At 45.3% G+C, this 27,937-nt stretch overlaps 1 protein-coding gene and 1 long non-coding RNA gene across 5 annotated transcripts in view; one reads left to right on the top strand and one right to left on the bottom strand.

The window, feature by feature from the left end:
* Dpp6 (dipeptidyl peptidase like 6) overlaps positions 1-27,937 on the top strand; it is an 876,452-nt gene that overhangs the window by 445,442 nt on the left and 403,073 nt on the right. The gene's annotated exons all lie outside the window — the stretch shown is intronic.
* On the bottom strand, positions 21,635-27,934 carry LOC119087737. Its single transcript, XR_005091215.1, has 2 exons — positions 27,326-27,934; positions 21,635-22,127 (listed from the first exon to the last, which is right to left on the bottom strand). It is a non-coding gene; the product is annotated as an uncharacterized LOC119087737 (long non-coding RNA).

Here is a 27,937-nt window from a genome sequence, read left to right on the forward strand (position 1 = left end):
TTTACCTGTGAACGACTTCATGAGTAGTAGTTATATCACAAATGTGGGAACATGGGTGTGCAGGGGCAGGAAGGGCGTTCCAGGTCACCACCTGCACAGATCAGCAGGGGTGCAAGGATTGAGATTCCTAGATGCTCCAGTTGTTTCAGGTTTAAACTGAATCATACCTATGTGGGTCATAAATGCCTGGACTACAGATTCCTCTTGAGCATCTGATGAGAGCCATCAACCAGTGGCATGGATATAACCCCAGCAATTTGTGGACCTTTCCTTTCTGCACAGAGATTCTAAGTTGCATACCCCTGCTCTCTTCATGTTGTTTAGCACCGTGACAGCATAACCTTAAGGTTCTTCAGAATAGACACACTAGTGGCCATACTGTGCATGAGGATAACCAAGCAGTCAGAACCTCTAGGTACTGTGTTAGGTCCCTTGACCACACTGCGCACAGGTAGTAACTAAGCAGCCATAACCTGTGGGTGCTATGCTAGGTCCAGTGGCAACACAATGCTTAGAAAGGGCAGCAAGTATGATCCAGAAGAATGATCAGGAGGAAATGAGTAGGATACCTCTAAAGCAAAGGACAATAGATGTTCTTACCATGTTGGCTGATGCACAGTAGAAGGAATGTGTAGCTAAGAGGAGTTGACTAGAGTCATGATGAAATCCTTAGTTCCTGATTGAGGGGTGAGTGAACACTCATCAGAAGATATAGGCTTTTATAGTCTTCATTATCTGGGATGATCTAAGATGTTGTGGATTTATGTCTCCAGTCCCAGCTTTACCTAGGAGGTAGGACAGGCTGTTCTGGTTGGGACTGACATGCTAGTTCAGATTGCTCCAGAAGAAGCACTGACTGACATCAGCCTGGGGTACACATCTGTGCCTTACCCCAGCAGAGAAAGTTTGACTTGGGGTCTGATACACTGAAGATTCTAAGATTTCACCATGGTACCTCTGTACCTTCTCTGGCACACAGCCATAACCTTCCGAAGGAACCAGAACTCTCATATTACTCATCAAATCTCCACCCCAAGTATAGCTCCCGAAGCCTGCCTGCCTGACCTGTGCGTTGAGAGAGTCTGTAGGTTAATAGGGGTCACCTTCCTCTCTCTGTTCTCTAGGGAATGACCCAGCGTAGAGAGCCTCAGGTTTCGTTCACACACTCAGTCAGTGAAGCACAAATGAATCGGCATTCACAGCTTAGAGAAAATCTGATTCCTCATCCAGATGACCACCTCCTCTAGGTTGGTTTCCCTGATTCTGGGCACATCTGGGTCATCCTACCTGTCCCAGAATTCTGCCCATACCTGTTACATACAAACCATTTCTCTACTTCAGAAGGGTCTCACCTGAGACAAAAGCCAGGCTTCATTCTGTCTTGCTGTGACTCCCGTCCACAAGGGAGCTGATATCCTCTCATTCCACACCTGTGAATGAACAAGGAAATGAACTGAAGCTGGAAAGAGCTGAGCAGTGGACACGGCCTGTCACCAAAGACCTTTGTTGACAGTCTGAAGTTGACATTCCAAGCCTTCTCCATGCAACAAAATGATTTCCTGGGCAGGCAGCATCCACAGGGACACTTCATTTATTCAGAGAAAGACAAACATGAATTTGGGGGCCGAGTTTCTAATTCTTATGGGTGGGAGATGCCAGTGAGCAGGAAAGAGCATATAGGTCAGGGGTCAGGGAATGAAGGGTTCTGGGACATTTGCCCCATGGGACAATGAGTCTAGGTAGAAGGCTGTTGGACTTAAGGAAATGTTTTAAGTTTCTTTATGTTTAGTGTGTGTGCGTAGGGTGTATATGCCATAATGCATGTATGGAGGTCAAAGGATCATTTGTGGAAGTTAGTGTTTTCCTTCTATTATGTGAATCCTGGAGTCGAACACAGGCTGTCAGGCCTGGTGAGACACCTTTAACCACTGAGCCATCTCACTAGCCATTGTTGAACCATTTTTTCTATTTTAAAAGACGTATTTATTTTTATATGTATGAGTGTTTTGCCTGCATGTGTGTATATATATACACAGTTGCTTCCATGCCTGGTGTCCAGAGAGGTCAGAAGAGGGCCCTGGATTCCCTGGAACTGGAGTTACAGCCAGTTTTGAGCCACAGTGGGTCCTGGGAATTGAACTTGGGTCCTCTGCAAGAGCAACAAGTGCTCTAAACCTCTGACCCACCTCTCCAGACCCCATACCTTGTTAAACATTTTTTTTGAGAGTGTTTCTCTGGATCTCGCTCTGTAGACCAGGCTGGCCTTGAACTCACAGAGATCCGACTGCCTCTGCCTCCGGAGTGCTGGGATTAAAGGCGTGCACCACCACTGCCCAGCCCCTAAACTATTTTTTATTCAAATGTTTTTTCATTTTACATACTAACCACAGTTCCCCCTCCCTCTTTTTCTCCTGCTCTTCCTTCCCCTCATCCCACTCCCCATCCACTACTCAGAGGGGGTAAGGCCTTCCTTGGGGAGTCAACAAAGTCTGGCCTACCAAGTTGAGTCAGGACCAAGACCCTCCCCGCTGCATCAAGGCTGAGCAAGGTATCCCACCATGGGGAATGGGCTCCAAAAAGCCAGCTCATGCACCTGGAATAAGTCCTGGTCCCACTGCCAGGGGTCCCACAAACAGATCAAGCCACATAACTGTCACCCACATTCAGAGGGCCTAGTTCGATCCCATGCAGGTTCCCTAGCAGTCAATCCAGGGTCTGTGAGCTCCCACTAGCTCGGGTCAGCTGTCTCTGGTTTCCCCATCATAATCTTGACTCCCCCTTGCTCCCATAATCCCTCCTCCCTCTCTTCAGTTGAACTCCAGGAGCCTGGCCCAATGCTTGGCTGTGGGTCTCTGCATCTGCTCCCATCAGTTACTTGATGTAGGTTCTATGATGACAATTAGGGTAGTCACTAATCTGATTACAGGGGAAGGCCAGTTCAGGCACCCTCTTGCTGAACCTTTTAATGAAGGAAAGCAGGTACAAGAAGGGTTGAACATTGGCACATTCCGGGAGAAGAAAAATTGTTTGCAAGTAAATGGAGTTAGTGATAATAAAGTGTGGTTTCAGACTCCGGCTAGGGTACTGTGTGGTCACTGTGGTGTGGTGTGGTCACCATAGTGTGGCATGTTCACTGTGGTGTGGTCACTGTAATGTGGTATGGTCACTGTGGTGTGGTCACTGTGGTGTGGTGTACTGTGATCACTGTAGTGTGGTGTGATCACTGTCGTGTTGTGGTGTGGTATGGTCACTGTAGGATGGTGTGATCACTGTGGTGTGATATGGTGTGGTCACTGTGGTGTGATATGGTGTGGTCACTGTGGTGTGATCACTGTAGTGTTGTGGTATGGTATGGTCACTGTAGGGTGGTGTGATCACTGTGGTGTGATATGGTGTGATCACTGTGGTGTGATATGGTGTGGTCACTGTGGTGTGGTGCTGTATAGAAAAGAGAGGGGAGATTGGAGAGGTGGCTCAGCAGTTAAGAGCACTGGCTGCTCTTCTTGGAAGACCTGAGTTCAATACCCAGCACCCACATGGGAGCTCACAACTGCCTGTAATTCCTGTCCCAGGCGATCCAACACCCTCACACGGACAACATAGAGCCAAAACACCAATGCACATAAAATAAAAATCAATAATAAATTAATTTTTTAAAAAATAAGAGGGGGAGGGGATGTGACAAAACTGGGTCACATTGTAACTTCGGGGGAGGAAGCTGATAGGAAGCAAAAGTTCACTTCCTGTAAAATGAATTCTGCTCTGACTGAAAGAGCTCGTTCCCCCCACCTCAGGGCTGCCAGGCTTAGAATTGAACAAATGACCAAGTTGGAGCCGTCAGCCTGCGGCCTTTGACTGTTACACTCACCAGGTATGTAGCTAGATGTCTGTACCAAGGTCTTGCGGTGCTGCGTGTCAGACATGTCCATGTGCTGGTGAAGCTTGCGCTGCTTGGTTATGGGTGACATGGCTGTCATATCCTGCAGTGGTGAAAGCAGCGAAGACGGCCTAGAGTGCAAGACAACATCAGTATTGCATGCTTAGGAAAGTCTCACAGCAGGGCTAGGTTTAGATTGCCAGATTTAAATTCTGAAGAATTAGGGATATTACAGAATAAACATAAGATTAGCACATTTATTCATTTATTTGTTTATTTGTTTGGTGTGTATGTGTGTGTGTGTGTGTGTGTGTGTGTGTGTGTGTGTGTGTGTGTGTGTGCATGCACATAAACAGTACACATGGGTACGGGTGCATGCATAGGTGGATGCTGGAGGATAAAATCAGGTGTTACTCCCTAGGAATCATGATCCTCCTTTTAAAGGCAGACTCTCTCACCAACTTGGAGCTCTCCAAAAAGGCTAGACTGACTGGCCAGGGAGCCCCAGCAATTCTCTGTCTCAGCTTCTCCAGCCCTAGAATTATAAGCTTGTGTCACATGACCAACTTTTTTTTTTTTTTTTTTTTTTACATTGTTCTTGGGATCGAACTCAGGTCTTCATGCTTACAAGGCAACATTTTACCAACTGAACCATCTCCTCAGTCCCAGAATTTTTTTGTTTTTAGTTTATTTTTGTTTAGTAATTATCTCTATAGAAAATCTCTGGTTTGTATAATTGTGTTGTACTTGCTTGAATGGATAAATAATACTTAAAGTAAGAAATAGTGATTGAGTCAAAAAACAATTTAAAGAATAATGTTCTCAGTTTGCAGAGAGGCCATCTGTGTATTTGTGAATTTTCTGTGGTCGGTTTTGGGAAAATGATCTCAACGGATGAGCACTGTGGAAGGAAATCGCACAAAACCTATGTGTGTTTTGTACTCAAGGTTTCATTTCATGAAAGAAACACACCTTTTAATTTTGTAGCATTGTTTGGATTGGTTCAATGTCTTGCGTTTTAGGAGAGCTACAGAGAATTTAAATGAACAAATTAAAAACTTTCCAAAATGTTTGCATATCATTTGCTATTTGAGAGAGCCCTTACTTCTAGCCTAATCACCTCTTAGACAATACTTAAAATATTTGCAAAGATCATGTATTTCACAGATGCATTGAGAACCTTGTACAGATGCTGGGTTTTTGTTATTGTTTGTTTTCATAGCAGTGGTTGACTCATTCTTTGTCTCTTTCTTACTCACTGTTTACATGAATTGGAATGCTGGTGTTTTCATTTTCCTGTTAGAAACCTAATCAATGTAAAGATAATGAGCTCAATCTTGGGACAAGAACCTATGAAGCCACAAATCAATATGTCCCCATCAGCCATCCTGTGCCTAGATCACCCAAGCCACTATTACCAAGAACAAATGCCACATCATTGAGATCCTTGGGAGACAACATATATCCAGAAAAACATTCCTTGGAATGTTAAGTTCTTTGGCTGTTATTACCCAGCAAGTTGATGACATGGCAGCCCACTTCCTACTGTGACAGAGCCAGAGTCTCTGTGGTGCCTGGCTTGGGAGATGGGGGGGATATACCTCCTCCTGCAAGGTGAGGACAGAGCAAAATCTGCCCTTTGTTACTCCAGAAGTATTGTTTTATTTCTTCTTGGGCTCAGTAGGTAGAGTGGATTAACCACCCAATATTGTTTGTCCCCAGCCACACCCATGAACATGTGTGTGTGTGTGTGTGTGTGTGTGTGTGTGTGTGTGTGTGTGTGTGTGTGTGTGTGTATACCCATGAACATATATATGTACACTTAGGGTTGGTCTGTATAACTGGTTGGAGAACAGTGCTGTACAGCTTGTGTGGCAATAAGAGTGACTGATATTTGAGATGTGCACATTGCGTGGAACCTCCAGCCTCCTCTTCCTCTGGTTGTCACTGCAAAAACTTACACTGATTCTCAAGTGGTCCCAAGGCCAGCACCAGCAGAAGGAGACTGCCATAGCAGGGCCATGATTATATATGCGGAGCATGCCTGCATGCAGCCCCTGGAGCCCCTTTGTCCTGAGTCTCTCCAGCAGTCCTGATTTTATAAAGACAAAGCTTTACTTGGTGATTATCTATTCACATAATTTGTATTGATATAAAAATTAAAATGGACTTATCTTTTCCCCTCAAACTGTCTTACTGTGAACGTGGTAACAGTTTTACTTACGAGGTTAAAAGCCCAGAATCGCTCTCTCTCTCTCTCTCTCTCTCTCTCTCTCTCTCTCTCTCTCTCTCTCTCTCTCTCTCTATTATGTTAACATACAGAGTAGAGTAGCCTATTGCTTAGGATTCATATGAGGCCCAATAGCACATCAATAATATGCAAACACAAAGGCCAACGTGAACTGCAGACTCCAGTTTATATAATGTCAGTAGCCACATTAAAGATTTAAAAGTCCCCAGAAGGCTGTGAAATAGCTCATGATTGAACACTAGGTTGTTGGTCTCAGTGCCACAAATAAACAAATAGATAAAAATAAAGTAAGAGAAACAGCTGGCTAATTTTACAATACATTTTTGTGAGAAATTCCTGGACTGGATTGAAACACGCCTCCTGATTCCTGGATTTCTTGGGGAGACCATATCTACTTTTAGAAGTTTTGTATACATGGGTTAGTAAGATGGCTGGTCTGTAAATGTATCTGCCTCCAGGAGTGATGAACTCAGTTTCATTCCCAGAACCCATATAGTGGAAGGAAAAACTCCTGCAAATTGTCTCTTGACCATCACACACATCCACAGCATTCACATAGGCACAAAATAAACAAATAAAGTAAAAAAAAATTTAGAAAAAAGGAATGCCATATACAAGAGGAGTTCCTAGGCAGTAAACATGATAGACCTTGTCTTCAAGATGTTTGAAACCTAAAACACACTCACATTAGCCAGATAGGTCCCCTTGATTGCTTGTACTTAGAGAATATCACAACTATTGTGTACACACACACACACACACACACACACACAGGGTCATAATAGAACAGGCATCTTCACAACAAGGCTTCACAAGCCATGGGTAACAAGCAGCCCAGACCTTGAGAGTGGAGATTCCTTATGAGCTGCATGCCACGCAGGCAGGGATGCAGCCATGCACACACTTCTGTTATATAGCTGCTGGCAGAAACCAGCCTGCTTGCAGAGGGGAAATGGGCCCATTATCCCTTCTCAAGGAAAATAAATGCAGTCATGGAGAGCATTCAGATGCAGACACACCATCATCCCTGCATGTCTTCAGCTCTGTGTGGAGCAGTTTAAGCACACAGAGCTGTGTATGTTGCTGATAAAGCTGTAAGGATGCAACCTCCTTGCCAGATTGGCTTCTCCAAGATGGCACTAATGTGAGGCTTTTTAGAGTTTATGTAGAGTTCTTTAAATTAGCACAGTTGTACTAACACACAAACTCTGACATCTCTGTTCAGAGAAAAAGAAAGGGTCACTTGCATAGGTCATGGAATTAGAGGGCTGCACACAGGCACATATATGTGTGAGCCATTCCATGTGCCTTTGTCTCTGGTCTGGACTTTGCTCTGAACCTGCTCACAGGTGACTACATCAGCCACACACAAAATGCATGTCTGCTTACATCATTGGCCACTTTCTAAGGTGTGTCTGTTGCTATTGTTCCGTGGGCTTACCCTTTCTCCTGTGTGCAGGTAAATGTTCCCCTTGATGGGAAATTCCAGAAACTGCAAGGTGCTGGCCTCTGAGCAGCCTGGGGTTGCTGCTGCTTTCTCAGTGTTCAAGGCCAGCTCCTCTTTCTTTTTCTGTCAACCTCAGGATCCTGGGAGGAGTGCCCTGTTCATCATCTTTAGTTCTGTAGGATTTGGAGAATAGTCTTGTGGCTTTAGTTCCTCATATCTTAAAGTTAGAAATCAGTTTGGAAACCTGAATTCATCCAAGTCTGAAATGATAAAAACCCATTGATATTATAGCAAGGTCTGCTGGGTTTGGTATGGGTGCAGGAAGATGAGATGTACCAGTGAACTGATATAGATGCCAGTCAGTAAAATGGACAGACACTCCTAACACCTGTACATGCCCCCCCCACACACACACATAGAGATACACACTCATCTTTTCTGTTTATAGTTAGGAGAAGTAGGAGCAGAAGGAGAGGTTGGGTGCTGGAGGCCATTTCTTCAGGGCAGAATCATGAATGGAGAATAGAGTGGGTGATGTCCCCAGAAGACCGAACTTGCTTGTCCTGTCTGGAAACTGTCCACATTTGGCTTGTGACAATTCTTACTGAATTCCCCCTGTACACTGAGGTATCAGGAGGGGATGTCTGCTCCTAGACCCTTCATTCCTCTCCAGCACACTGGGCTCGGCCTGACTTTGTTCCTGGTGATGTGCTGAGTCCCATCTGCCCGCGGGCTCCTCTGAGCTCTTCTCTTGTAGGGGTGGCAGTGTGCAGCTCTCTCTGGTTCTTCACTTCTCACTGACCCATGTCAGAACCAGGCTTTACCTCTGTCCTGATCTCTCACTGCAGGCAGTCCAGGATATGTCAAGGCCTGGGGTTCTGCTACCCCAGACCTTTCTTGCTCTATTTAGCAGGACCATGCTTTGGTCATAGCTGCAGGCTGCTTCCCCCGTGCCAGTTTCCTGGGTGGTTCCCGGTCTAATGGGTGTTTTCTTTACTTTGTGAATATTGTGAACTTTCATGTGACATGGAAAGCATGGCCCTTGCTGGCACAACGTGGAGCTCCATGGGTTACTCAGCCCTCACAGCAGAGAGGCCATCTGTTCCTCGGATACTTCTGGGGTGGGAACTGTCACTTCCCTTTCAGAGAGGGAAGTCGAAGGCCATATTGTCATCAGGGTCTGGTAGATGTTGAGCAGCAAAGTTGGAGCTGGCCTAGCTCTCTTTGTTCCTCCCATCACTGGACTTCACATTGCATCATGGTCATTCTGTTGAGGAGAGATTTGGAACCCAGAGAATAGGGAACAGTTTTAGACTTTTCAGAGTGCTAAGTGGAAGGAGAGGCTGTCGGTGGTGCTTCCCCTCCCTCTCCCCCTCTCCCCCTCTCCCCCTCTCTCCCATACATGTACATGTGTGTGAAGGTGCTTGTGTACATTTGTGGGCTTGCACGTAGAGGACAGAGATCAACCTTGGGTGTCATTCCTCAGGTGCCATCCACCCTCTTTCTTTGAGACAGAGTCTTTCATTGGTCCAAGACTTGCCAATTAGACTAGACTGGTTGGCCAGAGAGCCTAACTACCTCTCTCTCTGCCTCCTCAGTACTGATTGGCGCTCATCCCTGGCTTTCTTTTATGAGGGTTCTAGGACTCAAACTCAGGTCCTTGTGCCTGTATTCCAAGTACTTTACTGACTGAGTCGTCACCCTGGTCTCTCTGAGCACTTGTTACAACAAAAACCCTGTTCCTCAAAACCTTCTCACTGGTCTCAATCACCTTGAGCCTCTAATGGCCACATTGCCTCCAGAATCTGGAGTTGCTTGGCATTTTTCTGTGAAAGAAAGATGATGGAGGCTCTTCTTTCTAGTCTTCACGCCTCTGAGCTCTGCACATCCCCCTAGCTAGAGTCTCATTTCCTGAATGCAAATCTTGGGACTAAGAAGCAGAACCGCAATTCTTGCCTAGGTGTTTACATGAGCTGCCCACAGAGTGAATTATCCAGTCCTGTTTGTTTTATTCTCACTGGAAACTAAAGATTTGGTGGTGTTCTCCTGATCACTGAAATCTCCATCAAGGCTGTGTTCAGTGAACATTATGAATAACCAGAGAGAAGGCAGTTGTATTTTTGGCACACGCTCCTAGAGGTGTAGGCCAAGGGCATGTGTTTAAAGGCTTCAAATAACAAGTATAAATTGTGCCTCTGTTACTTGACTGTCTTACCTGTTTGGCGGTTTTATCTTTACCAACTGCCAAATAACAGGCATGCATCATTTTAATTGAACCTTAAACCTGACACTTTTATTGAAAATAATGGATTTCAAGTTATTTTTCATAGATAAAGGCTACACAAAGCTGGGCCTTCCCTACCAAAGCTTGTCTGGAGCAAGTATGACCTTACTCTCATGCCTCAAGGAAAAAAACAAGCCACACTTGAGATTGGGCAAAAATTGATCAAACTAACCCTCCAAAGACCTGTATTAAGATGATTCAGGGAGTGAACCAAACTGAATTGTGCACACATGTGTGATGAGATGACCCTGGGCCTGAGGCCTGTGACACTGAACCCTGGGTTCTCCTTATGGCAATGACACAATCTATAGGCCATATCAGCCAGTCTTTCATGTCTGTATGTGTTCCCATATGATCCTCCTGCCTCAGCTGCCCAAGGAGCAGATAGTACTGGTGCCCTGGAAATATGAGGCTTTATCCTTCATATTGTTTAATTATTTTAGAGGATAAGGTCAAGGCTCAAAATCTATACCTTTGAATAGCAAAATGGCAGATGCTCTGTGATGAGATAGTGCCAGTCATCTCAGAGCAGACTGACTGCTTTCTCTGGCTGTCAGGAGAAACTCTATCCAGATCCCAAAAGACTCATATTTGTACTATTTATCAAGAATATGAACTCTGGGGCTGGAAATGTAGTGTAGTTTATAGAGTGCATGGCGTGCACAAAGCCCTGGGTTCAGTCTCTAATTGAATAAAGACAGGCATGGTGGCAAGTTGCGTGATCCCAGCATTGGGGAGATGGAGGCAAGAGGATCAGAGGTTCGAGGTCATCCTCTTCAGCTTCGTGGCAAGTTCTTAGCCATCCTGGGCTATGTGAAACCTTTTTGTTTTGTTTTGTTTTGTTTTTGTTTGTTAAAGAATTTGAAATATGGCTATCTTGGTTTTATGCTGTGATGCTTCAACAGAATTCCTGGGAGTAGGGGATTTTTGAAGGAGAAAATACATTTCTAATATTTCTAGAAATGGTGACATCCAAAGTTGAGATCCTTCATCTTATGGTGTTTGCCCTTGGTTGGAAGGCAGAAGAAGAGTAAGAAACCACAAAAGGGACAAGGGAATCCCTATGTCAGGACCTTCATAAGATAAACAGTCCACTCCTGTAATAAGGGTATTTATTTCCTCTTCATGGGCTTGCCTCCTCACACTATGTTATTGAGGGGTCAGGTCTCTAGCACTTGACTTCTGGGGAATACAGTCAACTCATAGCATCAGCGCACAAGTCTATTGCTCCTTCAGACTGTAAATACAGACGCAGCTGTGAGCTGACTACTGTAGTCATTACATAATTTAAGTGGCTGATGCATAAAAATGATACCATTTTCCCACCATGATTTCTTATTATAGGGATAAGTTGGTTAGTAGTAACTCATACCTTTGCCCAAGGGATGTGAACAATTAGATACTGTGAGGAAAAGAAGGTGAGGAGCCTCCATAATATCCAGGCAGTGTTCAGTGTATCCCAGGAAGACAGACATTGTTAACAAAGCAAACAAAAGCCTGGGTGTATCAGGTTCTCCATTAGCAAGAAGTTCACAATATCCTGGGATGGGGGCACTAGCATTTACTCTTTTGGGTCAGTCCCAGTTCACTTGGTGCCTGGACTCCATGGGTAGCTGTTGGTGTCTGTACACAGATGAATAACTCTGGGAAAGAAAATTTGTCTAGACTTGCAAGCATTGGTGAGAATTACAAGTACATAGTTCAGAACTGGGCACAGTGGCACACACCTGTAATCCCTGCCTTCAGGAGTCAGAGGCAGGAGGATTGGTTGTTCAGGGTAGTCTGGTCTCCTTAGTGAATTCCAGGCTAGCCGGGACTATAAAGCAAGACCCTGTATTAACAAAAGCAGCAATAGCAACATCAAAGAGGACATGCTTGGGGCGAAGGGTAACAGAAGGAAACAGAAAAAACAGTCATTATTAGACTGAGGATAGAAGCCAGTTTAGAGTGCTTTTGATATAGCCCAACATTAGGCATATCCCAATTTGCATAGGACATTCTTGCATTTTGATAGTTGTCCTGACTCATGGTTTAGCAGCAATTCTCTTTATTCTAGGCAGAGTCTTTGGGGGACATGCAGTCATATGGCCAACCATTATATTAATGAAGAATTAGTAACTTAATAGAAATGGAAAATAAGATAAAATCTTTTATGGCATGGTCATTTGAAATCTATTCTGACTTCTCTGTATTAGTTTTTGAGAAGTGATGCTGACTTCATTTCTTAGAAAAAAAAAAGTCGAGAAAATAGCAAAGCTTTTCTTTATAAAGTAGAACTGGAATCCAGCACTCAGAAAACCCGATATCTGTTTGATACTGCCCCTTGATCTGCTGTGACCTTAGTTCTTCACTGTCCCCATTTGTGCCGGCTGTGGCATGGTTTGGCTGGCCGGAAGGAAACAGTTCTAAGCTTGCTGATAATTTGCTGAAGGAAGCTCATTAGCCCCAGCTGATGCATCTGTTTTGACATAAGTGGGAATCGGAATTCCTAAGAGCCATTCCTGGCACATTAGTGCTTTGAAGGCAGGAAGCTGCTAGGACTGACTTCCTGGGATCCCCTGGTGGAGGCAGCCTTCACCAGGCCTGTGAGCTCAGGCTGGTCTTGGTCAGTGGCCAGTGACTAAAGAAGAGGGAAGGATGGTCTGCACAGCTCCATGTCCTTCCCTGCCTATCAGTGGTCGGCCCTGGAGAACGGTGTGTGGGAGCAGATCGTGCCTTAGTGGTGTGACTTACCAGGAAATGGCCTGTCACAGGAGGAGATGGGAGGGAACAAGTGGGAAGACGGTGAGCCGTGGAACAGGAAGCTTAGTGGCAGACAGTGTGTTCCATATAGGGCAGTGATGATGGCAACCCACACGCTAATGAGGACGGGGAAATCTCACAAGGCTCACCCCTAGATAAAACATCACAGGAAATTAATGAATGCTGAACGATGAAGAGTCAGTCTTCCCTAGGGGTGAGCCCCCTAATTGGTTACCCCAAACCAAGTACTCAGCCCTAATGTGTGTGTGTGTGTGTGTGTGTGTGTGTGTGTGTGCGCGTGTGCGCGCACACACACACACATGCATGTGCGCGTGCGCACATGTGTACCTGTATGTATACATGTCATAATTTAAAAAAATAAAGAAAATGAGAATCAAAAGGCTTGTGAGGTCTCCTCTTGTCATACAGTGGTAGTCTGCAGGAGAAGATGTGAACTCTCCTGGGGACCAGGAGCCTAGGAAGGATTCCTGCCCAGTGAATGGGACACTCACCACACTGCTTTGTTCTTTTTCAAGTATGGACAGTTAAGTGGAAAATGGGGAGAGTTGGAAGCAATTACTTTGGCGAGGATGTGGGTCTGAGAACCCTCTCTGCTGATCTGCTCAGCATGGTGTGAAATAGCAGGGAAGCCCTGGGAATCCTATTGATTTTGGATCGGTATCAAGGAAGCATGAAATATTCAGGCAGGAAGGAGCTCAGTGGACTCTGCAATGAAGGAAAGCAAAGCACATAGAATTGAGGGGTTTGTCCCTCCTGTCCCTGGAGAGCAGGTGAGATCTTGGAGTCATGGTTCTGTCATGTGTAGCCCTTGTTATTCCAGGATATTCTGTGTGACCTTGGAAAAACATCAATCCTTCTTTCGGACACTATTTCTTTCAGAGATGGAAGCTGTGTCTTTGAGCCTGCAGGTGGACTGGGCAGCTCTGTGTATCATACCACTTTTAGCCTTCATGATACCTCGTTATCTATAGGTAGCTTCTGCCATTCCTTCTGTGAATGTTTGGCATGGGTAGTGTGGAACTAGGTATCCTGGACATTCCTTTGAAGTCAGTCACTGCTGTGTGTGTGTGTGTGTGTGTGTGCGCGCGCGCGCGCGTGCGCGCGCACACGCGCATGCATGCATGCATGCATGCTGCCTCTGTATTTATTATTCTCTCCTTTTTCAGTTTTCTTAGTCCACAAAATGAATATCTACTCTAGGAGGACTGGACAGTAGGTAGAATCAGCAGGGGGAAGAACTCCTTTGAAGGTTCATCCATCTCTCATTACCTTATGGGCAATGTAATCTTACTTAGTGCATAAGAACTCTGTGGAGTTTTCGGGACAGCAATATAAGGCTTGTATTTTTTCCATGCCCCACCTGGTTGTGAGGAAAGTAACTGAAAGTCATGATGGGTCTCACTAAAATTGCACTAGAGGGTGGCTAGACAACTGTTACATCAGGAAAGTGCACAGTGAAGAAAGAACTTACGTTTGCCCGTGAACCGCTGAGACTGAGATTCTCCTGTGCCTGTGAGTCCTCAGCTCATCCAAGAGGGTTCCACTAATCATTGAGGGGGTGGGGGGTGAATTTTACAAGAAGTGGTACAAGAGACGGTAGCTGTTGAGTCAAGAAGATTCAGCTGTGAGAAACACTTATAGGGAAGAGCCATTGGGCGGCTGTGTGTTTAGGTTTCAGCGATCTGTGCCTGTCATCTCTCAAGGTGGAGAGGGTGTCATATGCCATATGGTCATTAGCACAGCAGGCATGTTAAATATAGTCGAGTGTGGAACTAATCGCCTACTGAAGAAGGGAACGCTTTGTCAGTGCCCATGCAAATCTGCTCTGATTTACTCTGCTCCTATCCCTGCTCTGCATATGCTCAGCAAACCTCAGGGTTTAAAAATCATGGTCTAGTACACACATGTGTTTACCTGCACTTGATGATGGCGTGATCCTACTATGCTTTGATATTTTCATTAATGTGTATTGTATTAGAGCCTGTGGCCAAGGGTCACTGAAGAAAAGCAGAGGAAGCAACCAAAAGTGTGAGCTTCATTGTGTCTTTACCTAACATTTTCAAAGCTCTATGTGCACCTGGAACAGCTGGAGACTATGCAGATGCAGGTTTCTCCAGATGCTGCACTTGCTGCTGTGCCCACGTGATGCTGGTGCTGCTGGATCAGGGTTAGCCTTTGGTGACCTTTGTGTATCTACATGTTGCACTTGTGTCCACTGCGAAGACATGTCTGAGTGCTTTTCACATATTTAGACTCAAGCCATAGGACCAACAAGGTCTGAGAGGTAAAGATATGTAGCTATTGTTTCTTGAATTCGAGTTGGACAACATGCAGTGTTTTGGATTCTGGGCTTTTTCTTCAGGGAAAAAAGAGCCTTCCATGGTCAAGTTCCATGAGTTTGTTTGCCTCAAATACATTTTTTTGGGAGTGTGTGTTGGCCTTCTCCCGTACTTGCTGCTCTTCCAGCATCCTGCCCTGACTTAAGCAGTTCCATCACTGGACAGAGAAGAAATTCTTGCCTGGAAAGTAAGATACACATCTAGGTCTTGGGCACAGGGGAATTGCAGGCCTCTCGGGGGGTGGCTTGGGTCCAGGACATTCCTCCTCTTTGCTGAAGGAGGAGTGCCTGACTGGAAAGCTCCTGATGGTACCTTTGCTTCCAGCCCCTTCTCAGAAGAGAGCCCTGGCCTCCTCAGAGTCTCTGCAGCCGCTGTCTCGGGCGGCCGTTTGAATAGTTCCACTTCAGTCATGTTTGTTCTCGTTATTTCCCGGTGGCTGACAGAAAGAGCTACTTCATTTCAGCCATCCCGGTTTAGAGAGAAGTGACACAGTGGATGCTGAGGAATTCCACACATTTCTCAGACTTTTGTTTAATTGATTGTTATCAGAAGATGATGTCTGATTTCCAGGCTGCTGTTAATGTGAAGGGAAGACTCGATACTTTTCCATCAATTCCTTGCAAACACCCCCATCTTACAGCCTCTACACCAGTGTTGCCAATACAGCCGCATACTGACAGTTGCTATTCAATAATTCTGCACTGAAATCATGAACACCAAGTACTATAGATTAATGCTTCACACAGCCGTAAAGCCCAACTCCCAGGCTGGGTTTAGATGGTTTAAGGCATTGATTTCTCTCTCTGACAACTCAGAAAATACTGGGTGCTAAAAAAACTAGGCAAAGAGGTTGGTAAATCTCTGTGGCACCTTTGTTGCTTGCTGAGAACATTGGTGAAATGTATCATTTTTCTTTATTGTAAGATATGCTGGGCTTTGAAGATAGTTCTGGATCATTGTAAAAACAAGAATTAGAAAAAATAAAACTTCATTAAATAACTAAAAAAAAAAAATCTGGAATCAGAACCAACATTCAGTTTGATAGCTGGGAATTAATTCAATATCTGACTTTATGCAAATTTAATTATGAGGTCCAGTCACTGTGATTACATTGTATTCTGCAAGGATTCCCAGCAGGCCTCTGTAATCCTCACACCTGTGAGGGAGGCTGGAGCAGAGGTGGAGGTTACCCTAGTTCATTTCCTTAATGTGGCCTTGTGTGGTTAGAAATTAGATTTGGGTTGATGTTTTCCAAAACACATCCTAGAGTCATTTTCGTAACTCAATAGTGTAATTGCACAGCAGTGTCTGTGAGAGGGTCAGCCCCTTCCTTCTGTTAGAAGCCACACCAATTGAAATGGTTTTGATCACAGGCCTATTATCACCTCATCCTCACAAAGAGTTGTAGCCATGGAGAGAGCTTTTTGTGCTCCTTGTATCTTGTTATTTCTCTAAACACAAGGCAAAGAGGAGAAACCCCTTTGCCCATGTTCTCTTTTGGTTGTAGCATCCAAAGCCATGAGTTTCCCGACAGTTCCCCCAGGGATATTGCCCCTATACTATTAGACACTAACTGTTGCTATAACAAAATGCCCCAAGGTCATCAATTTTAAAAGAAGGCAGGTTGATTTGAGGTCATTGTTTTGGAAGCTTCAATCTGCTTTGGGAATCTCATTATGGTGGAAATGCTAGGCAGAAGCAGGAAGGAGGGAGAGAGGGAAACAAGCTATAAGCTCCTATAATCTTCTTCAAGGGCATTGTTTCAATGACCTAACCTCTTCCTGCCCCACCTCTTTTTAAAAATATGTGTTTGTTTGTTTATTGGAAGTAGATGGGAATGCACAGCTGACATGGCATAAGTGTATAGATCAGAAGACAATTTGCAGTTGGTTCTTGCCTTCCATCATGTGTGTCCTGGGAATTCAACCCAGGTCTTTGTGCTTGGCAATAAATGCCTTTATCCTCTGAGCCATCTTACCAGACCCACCCCCCTCACAATAGTGCCACAGGTGAGGGGTAAAGCCTTCAACACATGGGCCTGTGAGGAACATCACATACTTTCTAAAATGGGATGTCTATAAGGGGTAAAGAAAGTCTGATGTCAAGGTGGAAATGACAGATGACACTGATGTGCACAACAGTGGTCCCTACTCCTAAGCACCTCAATGTCTAACTTCAGTGTTGGGAAATCTCCAAGGTCACCCTCACCTCCTTCACAAACTTCAAGTTCAGGAGCCTTTGGGGCTATAGTCAGATTCAATGATTTGGTAGAAGACATCATAGGAAGGCTTGGGAAATTCCTGGGCATCTGGTCAGCTTCCCTTGCCCATTGGAATTGGAGACAGCATTGACTCTTTCAGGAACATCAAGGGACTATTACTCAGGAACCCACCCAGTCTTGGATATCTGGAGTTTTCACTGGGATGACATCATGCCCTGCCCTCAGCCATGGTCTCTTCCTCTGGATTCTGAGCTGATCCACCTGACCTGGAGACCCAGCTAGGTGCATTGTTGGCATCTAATATGTGCAAAGCCCCACTGTCCTGGATCACAGGTGTTCTCATCAGTCAGGGTACCCTTAGAGACTACCTTCTAGGAATAGGAACCAAGGCCAGGCCTCTCCTGGGTTCTGTGTGAAGAATAGCCAGTGTGGAATCCAGTTGTGGTAGGCAGAGTGGTCACTGGTGGTAAGTTAGAGAAACAAGATGTGACAGTACTTAGCTGCCATTTAGTGAACTCTCTCCTCTGCTGAGGAGAAAACGGGGCTTTCTTGTCTGAGTGGATATGAGCGTTTAGGCAAGTGACTTTGAGGCAGATATGGGCTAATGCTGAATAGGAAATGGAGCAAAAGCTTTGAAGATCACTTACCAGTAATACAAAGAACTGTGGCAACAAGTCTTTCCGTGATTCCAGGGGTAGTGGTATTATATACGGCAACAATGAAGATGCTGATGTGAAAGTCATGGTAGTGTTGGTCCACCGCGTTTGGCCTTTGATGAAAGCTGTCCTTTTGACCCCTGTGTTTACCTGTAGCTTCATTCCAGACTCTGTTTATAGGCTGAAAGTCATTCATTAGCTAATCTTGCTGCAGCCCAGAGTAACAAATGTTTTCTGGATCTTTGTCTCCACATGCCCTCCTGGAATATCCCTGGCCTGCTTTATCATGAAACTCTGTATCTTCAAATTAGAGCCAGCATAATCTCTACTCACATCCCCACTGTGAGGAACAGGATATTTGTGGACCAGAATGGTATTAAAATCTCATCTGCCATCATTCTACTTCCTGTTATTTAAATTTGGGACATAATCACAGGGCTATCAGAGCATAATAAACAAGAGTTTATTATGACATCTTTTACATATAAAAATCTACATATTTAATAATTGCAGATGGGTAAAGTAGGCAGTTCCATATCTGCAGAATCATGGGAAATTATGCCCAAAGGAAAACAGTTAAGGGTCTATGGAAATCCTCCTTTATTAACAAAGTATCAGCAAAGTCTACAGCACAGACAGTTTGACCAAATGTTTGTAGTAATACTGTAGCCTGAGCTGATTATTTGGACACCTGCTAGGGTTATGCCTGCAGAGCAGTGAAGCGGGGGAGCTGGGATGTCCTCTTCAGTTCCTTTGCCACCACTTCCCTGGCACCAGAGAGTGGGTGGTTGGTAGCACCTTTGCAACCTCACCCTGCTACTCAAACTTGACTGAAGGCATGGGTGTGGGGCTCGGCTGGGCTTTGGGGGTAGGGGTTGGGAAGCTGATATTTTTCAACCATGTGGTGAGTTTCATGAGTGTTTTTGATGAATCCACAGTGAGGCTTTGCAGACATTAATGGTGCAGGGAGGCCGAGGAAGAATTGAGTGAGCCAGAGACAGAAGCATACCAAGGGGACATGCAAAGAGCTTCCAGGAGAAGTGCTGGTAATCAGAGTGCCCAAATAGTATGGTAGGGGGCAGGCTGAGCGCTCTTCTTCAGTTTGTGTCTTCAGGATGAACCTCTTGCATTACCATGCCCTGCCCCCACTTCTGTGCGAATACTGGGGAGGCAACCAGAGAGGGGACAGAATGTCAGTTCCTGGTGTAGGAAGTGGAATTTGGTGACATGGAGCTTTTAACCAGAGTGGGCCTCAGAGAAGAGGAGTCTGACAAACTGTGACCAGCACATCTTCTAGAATGCCAGGAGGAGGGGGATCAGGCTTCCCATACATACATGGCCAGGTGGTGAACTGTAGCTTCATTGTAAGCTATAATGGGGAAGGTAGCCTCAACTGATGGACAGGTACCTGAAGTGGCAAAGACACATGGACATGTAGAGAGAAGTCTGAGGAGATAAACCATCTTCTGAGTCTTTGTCTCCAGGTGACAATGAGAGAGCATTGATTTTTGTTACTTTATACTTTTCATGTCTTGGCCCTCAATGTGTCTCAGCACTTTGAGATATGAAGATGGGGGCAACTTAGTGTGCCTGCCCTAATTTCCTTTCTGTTGCTGTGATTAGTTAAAAAAAAAAGCAACATAGGGAGGAAGAGGTTGCATCTAGGTCACAATCATGGTTGTTGACCATTCCTTTAGTAAGGATAAGGCAAGAACTTAGAGCATCACACCCAGAGCCAAGAGCAGAGAGAATAAATGCATGACCACTGGACCCTGCTGCCTGTTTGCTCAGTACTCAGCTAGCAGGTGACTGTCTAGTTCTAAACATGGGGTAGAACATTTGCAGATGGTTTTGGATCCATTGCAGAGACTCACTTTGCTACCTGCCACTTGCCAGGGAACACTCTGCCCTATAGTACTTTCACTGGACGATGGGCAACGGGTCCCAATTCAGTGAAAACACAAAGCTATGGAAACCAGACAAGGGACAGACAAAGGTAGCATTAAATCCTGCTACAGTCTTCCTTCTGGATCTGGTGACCTTGGGGACAGGTCCTTGCTATGTTACGGAGCCTTTCTCAAAGCAAGAGCACGGCCACTTGAGGGGTAGAGCTGTTCAATGTTGTTTCTAAACTCCATGGAAGACCTCATTTTGACAATGGGTCTAAGATGGTTGACTTGCAGGTTGAACTTCTTATCCATATATGTAGAACAGTCACCTACCATCATTCTTCAGAAAGCAGGGCAGCCAGGAACATATGAAATCACTATAATAGGTTTGGAAGGTGTCCCTCTCCCCACAGGTGGTGCATATGAGCTCTGCATCCTTACCAGTCTGGTACCATGTGTCCTATTATGTGTACCTTTCTGCTGCTTCCACTTTTTCTGTGGCTCCCAGTCCATGTTTTATAGTATAATATTAAGGTAGGTGAGAATAGGGAATAATTTAGTAAACTGGGACTCTACTTGGCTTGGTCTATACACTTATCTCTCTTCTAATAATGCACTTGGAACGTAGGACCCTCACCTGCACTCAGTATGCACACACACACTCCTCCAATAATGCACCTAGCAACTTGTGTGTGTGCATGTGCTTTGAACAACAGAAATAGATTACCCCTTAGCAATCCCTTGATAATGCCATATTCAATGCATCCCAGAGCACATCTGAAACCAAGAGAGATGGACTGATCTGGCCTGAACTGTTTTAGGTGCATGAGCAATAAGGCCAACTGTGTCTTCAAAGTGAGCTTTTAGGAGGAATCCCTATCTGCCATCTTACGCCTCTGAACAATTAGTTGCACATGTCTCAAATCAGATGCATTATGAAAAGAGGCATGGCTCACGGAGCAAATATAAGCCCACAAATCAAAACAGAGAAGCATCCAAACCCTTCCCCCCTTCTCTTGAGCTCCATAAACGGAAGTGTCAAACAGTAATTGGGGCCCTTGAGTGTGTTCCCTCATGTAACCTGTTGTCAATCTTGATGGTATCTTCCTTTCTAATCTCCACCATTGCTTCCCTTTGAATAGTTTCCTTGCTACTTTGCAATCTGGGTGAGCCTTTATTTCATTCTTGAATCTGGGGCCAAGAGCCTGGAAGCATCTGGCCCAGACAGACCCCAACCACCGGTAACAGTAGCCGCTCAATAAATACCAGGTGCAGCAGCTGCCTCGATCAGAACTCGTCTACAGGGTGGCAAGTGTAGTGGCAGGTGGTGCTCCTGACCTGCCAAGCTTCTCTCTGCCTCACATCACCTTCAGCATGCTCCCACTGCTTCAGCTCTCACCTGGCAGCCAAGCTTGCTCCCAGAACTGAGATGAACATTTATTCTTTTTCACTCCTTACACAGGACTCCATCTGGGGTCAGATCTGGGATACATAAAGGCAGGTGAGATCCTTGTGAAGGAGAAGGTGGTGACCAGGATAAACTCATGCCCCCCCCACCAGCAGTGAACATCTCACAAGAGCCACCTGTGTTAACTGTCACGTGTCCATCATGACTTCCTCTACAACAGGGGTTCTCAGCCTCCCTGATGCTGCAACCCTTTAATACAATTCCTCATGCTGTGGTGACCCCCCCACACACACACCATAAAATTATTTTTGTTGCTACTTCATAACTGTAGTTTTGCTACTATTATGAATCATAATGTAAATATCTGTGTTTTCCGATGGTCTTAGGTGACTCCTGTGTAAGGATCATTTGATCCCCCACAGGGTCATGACCCACAGGTTGAGGACCACTGATCTACTGGATGCAGGTCCTAGAATCAGGGTTTCCCTGGCTCCTCGACTTACTAAAGGAGAATAATTCTTTTTTATTATGCTTAATTTTATACACAAATGTAATATATTTAGATCAAACTCACCCTTACCCCTTCCCCTCCGATGCCTCCTACCATCCCCTACTTTCCCTCCGAATTTCATGTGCTTTCACTTTCTGAAACCCACTGAGTCCACTTAGTGAGATGAGTACATCCGTTGGTATAGGGCCATCTACTTGAGCATGAACAGCCTGTCAGGACCCACATCCCTGGTGAGAACTGTCCCCCGCCCACAACAGCCATCAGTTGCCAAAAGCTCCTCAGCTAACGGTGGGACTTCATGAGCCCTTGTCCATTCATGCTGGGATTTTGACTGGATTGATCTTGTGCAGGTCTTGTTCACAGCCTCTGTGAGTTTACATGTGCAGTGCCCTGCCATGACTGGAAAGCTGGGTTGCATGGTCATCCACTGTTGCCTCTGGCTCTTGGAGTCTTTCCATCCTCTTCTGCAGTGGCCTCTGAGCTTTAGGGAGAGGAGTGCAATGGACATTCCATTTAGGGCTGGGTATTCCATAGCAAATGTGAGTATTTCTTTAAAAAAAAAAAACCTGTCATCATCACACCTGAATTGTGAGAAATTAGCTTTTCACCAAACAAACATCAATATTTTGCCAGTTACTGTTTGTATAAGTGACCATTATGATGATTTGTTGGGCATGGCGCACACTATTAAACTATGAACAATATGTGGACATGGGCCATAAACTCTGACACTCAAGATCCAAGCAGTGCCGTAGGGGCAATGTTTCCCACCTTAATAAATAATTACTGTGGTAGATGAAGAATACAAAATTGACCCAAGGGGAAAATAAATTAGAACTGGATATCCATCTCAGTCCTGGGGCAGTGCATTAACCCTGAAGCAGCCACACAGCTGCCACTGACTAGAAATGCTGTCCTTTGAAAGATCTCGAATGCTCCTGGAACAAAGGCCTGAAGGTGGCTCACTTTGTGTTCTGACTTGAATTCCCCACTGGTGTTTGTAGAAGTGTGTGCATCAGTACATCCAAAGGATGTTGTGTTATTCAGTTTCTCTAGAAGAAAAGAACTGATAGGATGAATGAATATATATATATATATATATATATATATATATATATATATATATATATTTTCATATGAGCTAGATTAGACTGGCTTATAGGATGTGGTTTGAGTAGCCAAACAATGGCTGTCTCACACTGGAGAGGCTGAGAATCCAGTAGTTTCTCATTCTTTAAGACTGGATGTCTCAGCAGTTCCAATCTGGCACTGGAAGTTGGGAGGATTCCTGGAGAGCTGCTGGTCTTCAGGTTCCATCAAAGGCCTGAAGAAGTTGGTTCCAATGTCAGTGAAGCAATTTTGCATCAATAAGATAGATGCACTTTGTAACAAGACTGAGGACAAACAGGCAAAAGCTGTTTCCTTCTTCCCTATCCTTTGATCTGGGCTGCCACAGAAGGGGTAGCCCAGATTTAGGGTGGGTATTCCAACTTTAAACGATCCAGTCAAGAAAATTTCAGGCAGGTTTGGTGGTGCAAAACTTTAGTCCTAGCATCCAGGAGTCAGAGGCAGGAAAATCTCTGAGGTCAAGGCCAGCCTGGTGAGTTCCAGGACAGCCAAGACTGCATAAAGAGACCCTGTCTTGCAAGAGAGAGATGGGGGTGGGGGGAGGAGGAAAGGAAGGAAGGGAAAGAAAGGGAAGGAAGGAAGGAAGGAAGGAAGGAAGGAAGGAAGGAAGGAAGGAAGGAAGGAAGGAAGGAAGGAAGGAAAGCAGGAAAGGAAGAAGGGAGAGAGAAGAGGAGGAGGAGGAAGAAAGGGGGAAGAAGAAGAGAAGGAGGAAATTCCCCATAGGTATGCCCAGCTGATTGGGTTTTAGTTTGTAATAGAGTTCACAACCAAGATTAGCCATCTCAGATGATTTGTGATGATAACTGGTCATTGGTCAGGTTCTCTGTGGGACAGGACAAGGTAAAATACATCTTGTATCCAATAGCTCAAATTGAGAGCCCATGCCCGCATGGTCACAGAAAAAAAAAAAAAAGGAGCTAAATTAGGAAAATGTATACTGTATTCATACTACTCAATGATCTTGCAGCCCAGCCCTTCAGTTGATACTTGGTGTTGAACACAGAGATGTAGAGTTTCTGGTCTAAGACCTCGCTGGAAGGCTCTTTGCCTGCCTTGCTTCATTGACAAGTATAGGCCAAGAGGCAAGGCAGCAAGTACTGCAGAACTTGGGGAAGGGATAGTTGGGATGTGGCTGCTGCTGTGGTAAGCAGATGCTCACAGCTAGGGCTGCCAGAACTCTTCATGAGCCCAATATCCAGGCCCCCCAACAGCTGCTGTACCAACCTGTACTCTCACACAGGGGTGTGAGTCCAGGTAGAGTCCACAGTAGCTCTAAGATGTATGTGATTCAAACTAAATGCATATCTATTCTGAGTTGTGGGAATCTCCACCATGGATGAGATGAAGCAAAGATGAAAAGATGAGTCAGAGGAGAGAGATGTGCAGGGTTGGCATAGAGCTCAGGGATAAAATATGAGGGCAGAAGTAAAAAGGGGAGGCTGTATGCTTGGTGGTGGTCTGCTTCTCGAAGAGTAGGACCACGTACCTGTGCAATGTGGGACATGATCTGCCCCTCAGTGGATGGGGGAAGGCACCCATGCCACTGGATGTGGAGTGTGAGGCTGGACGGGTCTTGTTTGCTACTGGGGATTTTAATGCTACAGACCAGAAAGAGGTGGATGTCAAGGCAGCTCACTCCCACAGCTATTATCCCAGCTATAGAAAGATCACTCCTGAGCTCTGGTCCCTGAGCTGTCCTCATTGCTCTGCTAAGTGTAAGCTAACTCCTGTAGACAGCAAAGCAAAGGAAGGAGGCTTCAAGAGATGTTCAGCTGCACTGCTGAGATGCTGGCCTCACTGTCCTACAGACAACAAGCCACCATGCCAGGGTGGTATCCACCTATACCTGCACAAGACTTCCTTTAACCTCTCCTAAGGGACTTCCATTTTTTTGTGAAAATATCATTTTAAAATAAACAAATAAACTAAACCAGTGCTGGATACTTTCCTGGAGGACTCTGGGTCAACATATCACAGAGACACATGCACATCCATGTTGACTATAGCTCAGTGCATAACAGCTAAGGTATAGAACCAACCTAAGTGTCCATCAACCAAGGTATGGGCAAGGAAAATGTAAGCTATTTGTCTATCATCTGTCTGTCTGTGTATCTACCCACAATTTATTCATTATTTAACTACACACACACACACACACACACACACACACACTCACACACTCACAATGGGATTTTATTCAGCCATAAAGAAGAGCATAGTTGGGTCTGGAGAGGTGCTATAGCAGTTAAGGTGACTTCCTGCTTCTGCAGAGGGCACAGGTTCAATCCCCACCACCCACATCAGGCAGATACAAACTGTCCATAGTAACTTGAGTTCCAGAGGCTCTGATATCCTTTTGTGGCCTCTACAGGCACCTGTACATGTGTAGTTCACATACAGATGAGCAAGCACACATATACATATATCATGAAAACAAAAAAATGTTTTAATGAACAAAATTATATTGTTCATAGAAAAATGGATACAACTATAAATGATCATACTAAACAAATTAAGTCAGACTCAGAGAGATATGTTTCTTCTAATTTGTAGACCCTAGGGTTTTGGTTTTTTCTTTTTTGTTTGTTTGTTTTTTTGAGACAGGGTTTCTCTGTGTAGTTTTGGTGCCTGTCCTGGATATCGCTCTGTAGACCAGGCTGGCCTCGAACTCACAGAGATCTGCCTAGTTCTGCCTCCTGAGTGCTGGGATTAAAGCCTTGCACCACCACTGTCCAGCTGACCCTAGATATTATAAACTCACACATTTATCTATGACAGGAAAGCAGACATGAAACCGTCCAGGGAAACAAAGAGACTAAGGTTGTGTTAATGAAAGGAGGACCAGGGGAGGAACATGGTAAAGGCACATTATGTGTTTGTGTGAAAATATTCTTAGGAAATAAGGAACATTAGATATAAGCCAATAAAAGTGCAGATAATCATTGGGTATGATGGCATGCACCTATATTCCCAGCACTTGGAAGGCAGAGGCAGAGGGATCATAGGTTAAGATCACCCTGGGCTGCAGAGTGAGGCTCCATCTAAAAATAAAAATGAAAAAACCTCAAAAGGCAAAAACACCCAGAGAGAGGTTTTATCTGCAAAATATTAACTATTCTTCAGTACTGTGGTGGGGAGAGCCCTAGGCCAGCCCCTTAGAGTGACAGCCCCTTAGGCCCAATCTGAAGTCCCAAGAAGCCTATCCTCAAGTCTAATAGAGCTGGTTGAGTGGGGTCCTGGCAGGGGATGCCACCCCACTGCACTCAGAGCTAACTGTGGAATGGACAAAAGCCTGTGCTAATGCCATTCTATCAGCCAAGAGTGCTGGCAGATCTAAAGAGGCCCTCCATGTATTCACCCCTTGACCTCCACAGACAGCCAAGAACCCTCAGGCAGGACCATCACCCCATGCTCAGGGGAGCCATGAAACCTTTCCCAAGTGGTCAAGGATGAGATGGGTGACCTCTCAGTGTGCACACTGCAATAAGGACCCGTGCCAGTGGGGAAGCAGATGAACCCATGGGTGGTAGCTATGAGGCATGCACTTGCTGTGCTTGCCATGGTGTTCTGAAGGATCAGTTTGTTGGGAAATCTCATCTGTCTGAGACTGTGCCACCTTGAGCCTCGGCCTTCTCGGTCATCAATCCATCTTAAAGGCATGTGCTGTATGATTCATGCTTTCAGTTTCAGAAGAATAGGTTTATTAGGTATATAACAAGCAAAACTAATATAATAAATACCAAGTTACAGATAGAAGCAGCAGGTAGATAGCGAAATATTGTCTAGAGTAACCAAACTGAGTGAGCAAACAAGAAGTGACATCATTAAGTCAGGCTTGCAAATACGCAGCAGAAATCAGCTGGGCTTGGAGCCCCTTTAAGACAGTCTGCTGGAGTTTCTGATAGAGTCCCAAGCAGGATGAATTGTCTCCTTAGGTGAGGCTTCCAAGTGGAAGAACAAATAGAAACAGACTCATATTGGGTACATACAACATCCAACAAAAGTGACCTGGGAAGTAGAGATAGTCAGCTGGAGTTCCCAGTGAGATTCCTCTCCACGGCATAGGAGCTTCCTATGGCTGAACTTCCTGTTTCCATTGTGGGCACCTTTATATCGCAGGATGAACAATAGGAATGCCTGTTGGAAATGGTCCGCCTTCCAGCTATTCTCAAGGACGAGGCATTTCACTCTGGAGCTATTGTCCCCATTTCTATTACAGAGAGCCCGGGACCCAATCTGACCGAGGACAGGGGGTTTGGGGGGACACTGGACATTAAGATGGTTGGGTGAGAAATATGTGGAGCAATCCCATTACAGAGCCAGCCCCTCAGTGAACTCAAAGAGCACATGACAATTTGCCAATAGAAAGTGCATTACAGAAGGAGCTGCCGGGGGACTCTGCCCTTGGCTGAGCTTCCTCCTGAGCACATTTGTCTTGCATCTGGGTGGCGTATTCCACCTGGCATTTCACTGAAGTTCATCCGGGTTCAGGTGGCTCCCGTCCTCACCAATACGGCATGGAGATAGGTAGTAGAGTTGAGAGTTACTTACTGTGTTTCAAAGGGCCCCTTGAGCAGAGGTTCCTGTGCAGAGAACTGTCCTTCCAAGTATCCATGCTCTGCCCAGCCAGGAGTAGCTCCTTTTGTGGCCCAGATCCCTGACCCCCAATACCATTTGATACCGACAAGTCTTTCCGGAGTGAGGGGATGGGGTACTGTGACTCGAAGGTATCAAGACAAGAAGCTGAACCTCCTCTGGAAGATGATGAAACCTTGTAACACACCGAGGAAGAATGAAACGGAGAACCCCCAGCTAACTTGTGACATGAAAGATTTGAAATCTGAGATAAGGCTGAGGAGACAGCTCAGTGCTGTGGCCTGCACAGCTTTGGGGCTGATAAGATTGGGGTGACAGGGAATGAGGAAAGACAGACATGTGTACAGAAAAGCTGGGACTGTGTGGGCTGTGGGCTTTGATGGAGATGCACTGGCAGCCTGGGAACTCAGAGAGCTTATTATACATGCAGGAAGGAGGAGGAGGTGAGTTAGCAGGGTCACTGTAGGGGAGTGCTTGCAAGCTGCAATCATCTGGGGCAGGAAGCTGCTGCTGAGAGTTTTAGCATGCACTGCTTGCTAAAGTCATCATACATACTTGGACGAGGGG

The sequence above is a fragment of the Peromyscus leucopus genome, chromosome 3 (genome assembly GCF_004664715.2).
Source record: "Peromyscus leucopus breed LL Stock chromosome 3, UCI_PerLeu_2.1, whole genome shotgun sequence".
In the NCBI taxonomy this organism is placed as follows: domain Eukaryota; kingdom Metazoa; phylum Chordata; class Mammalia; order Rodentia; family Cricetidae; genus Peromyscus; species Peromyscus leucopus.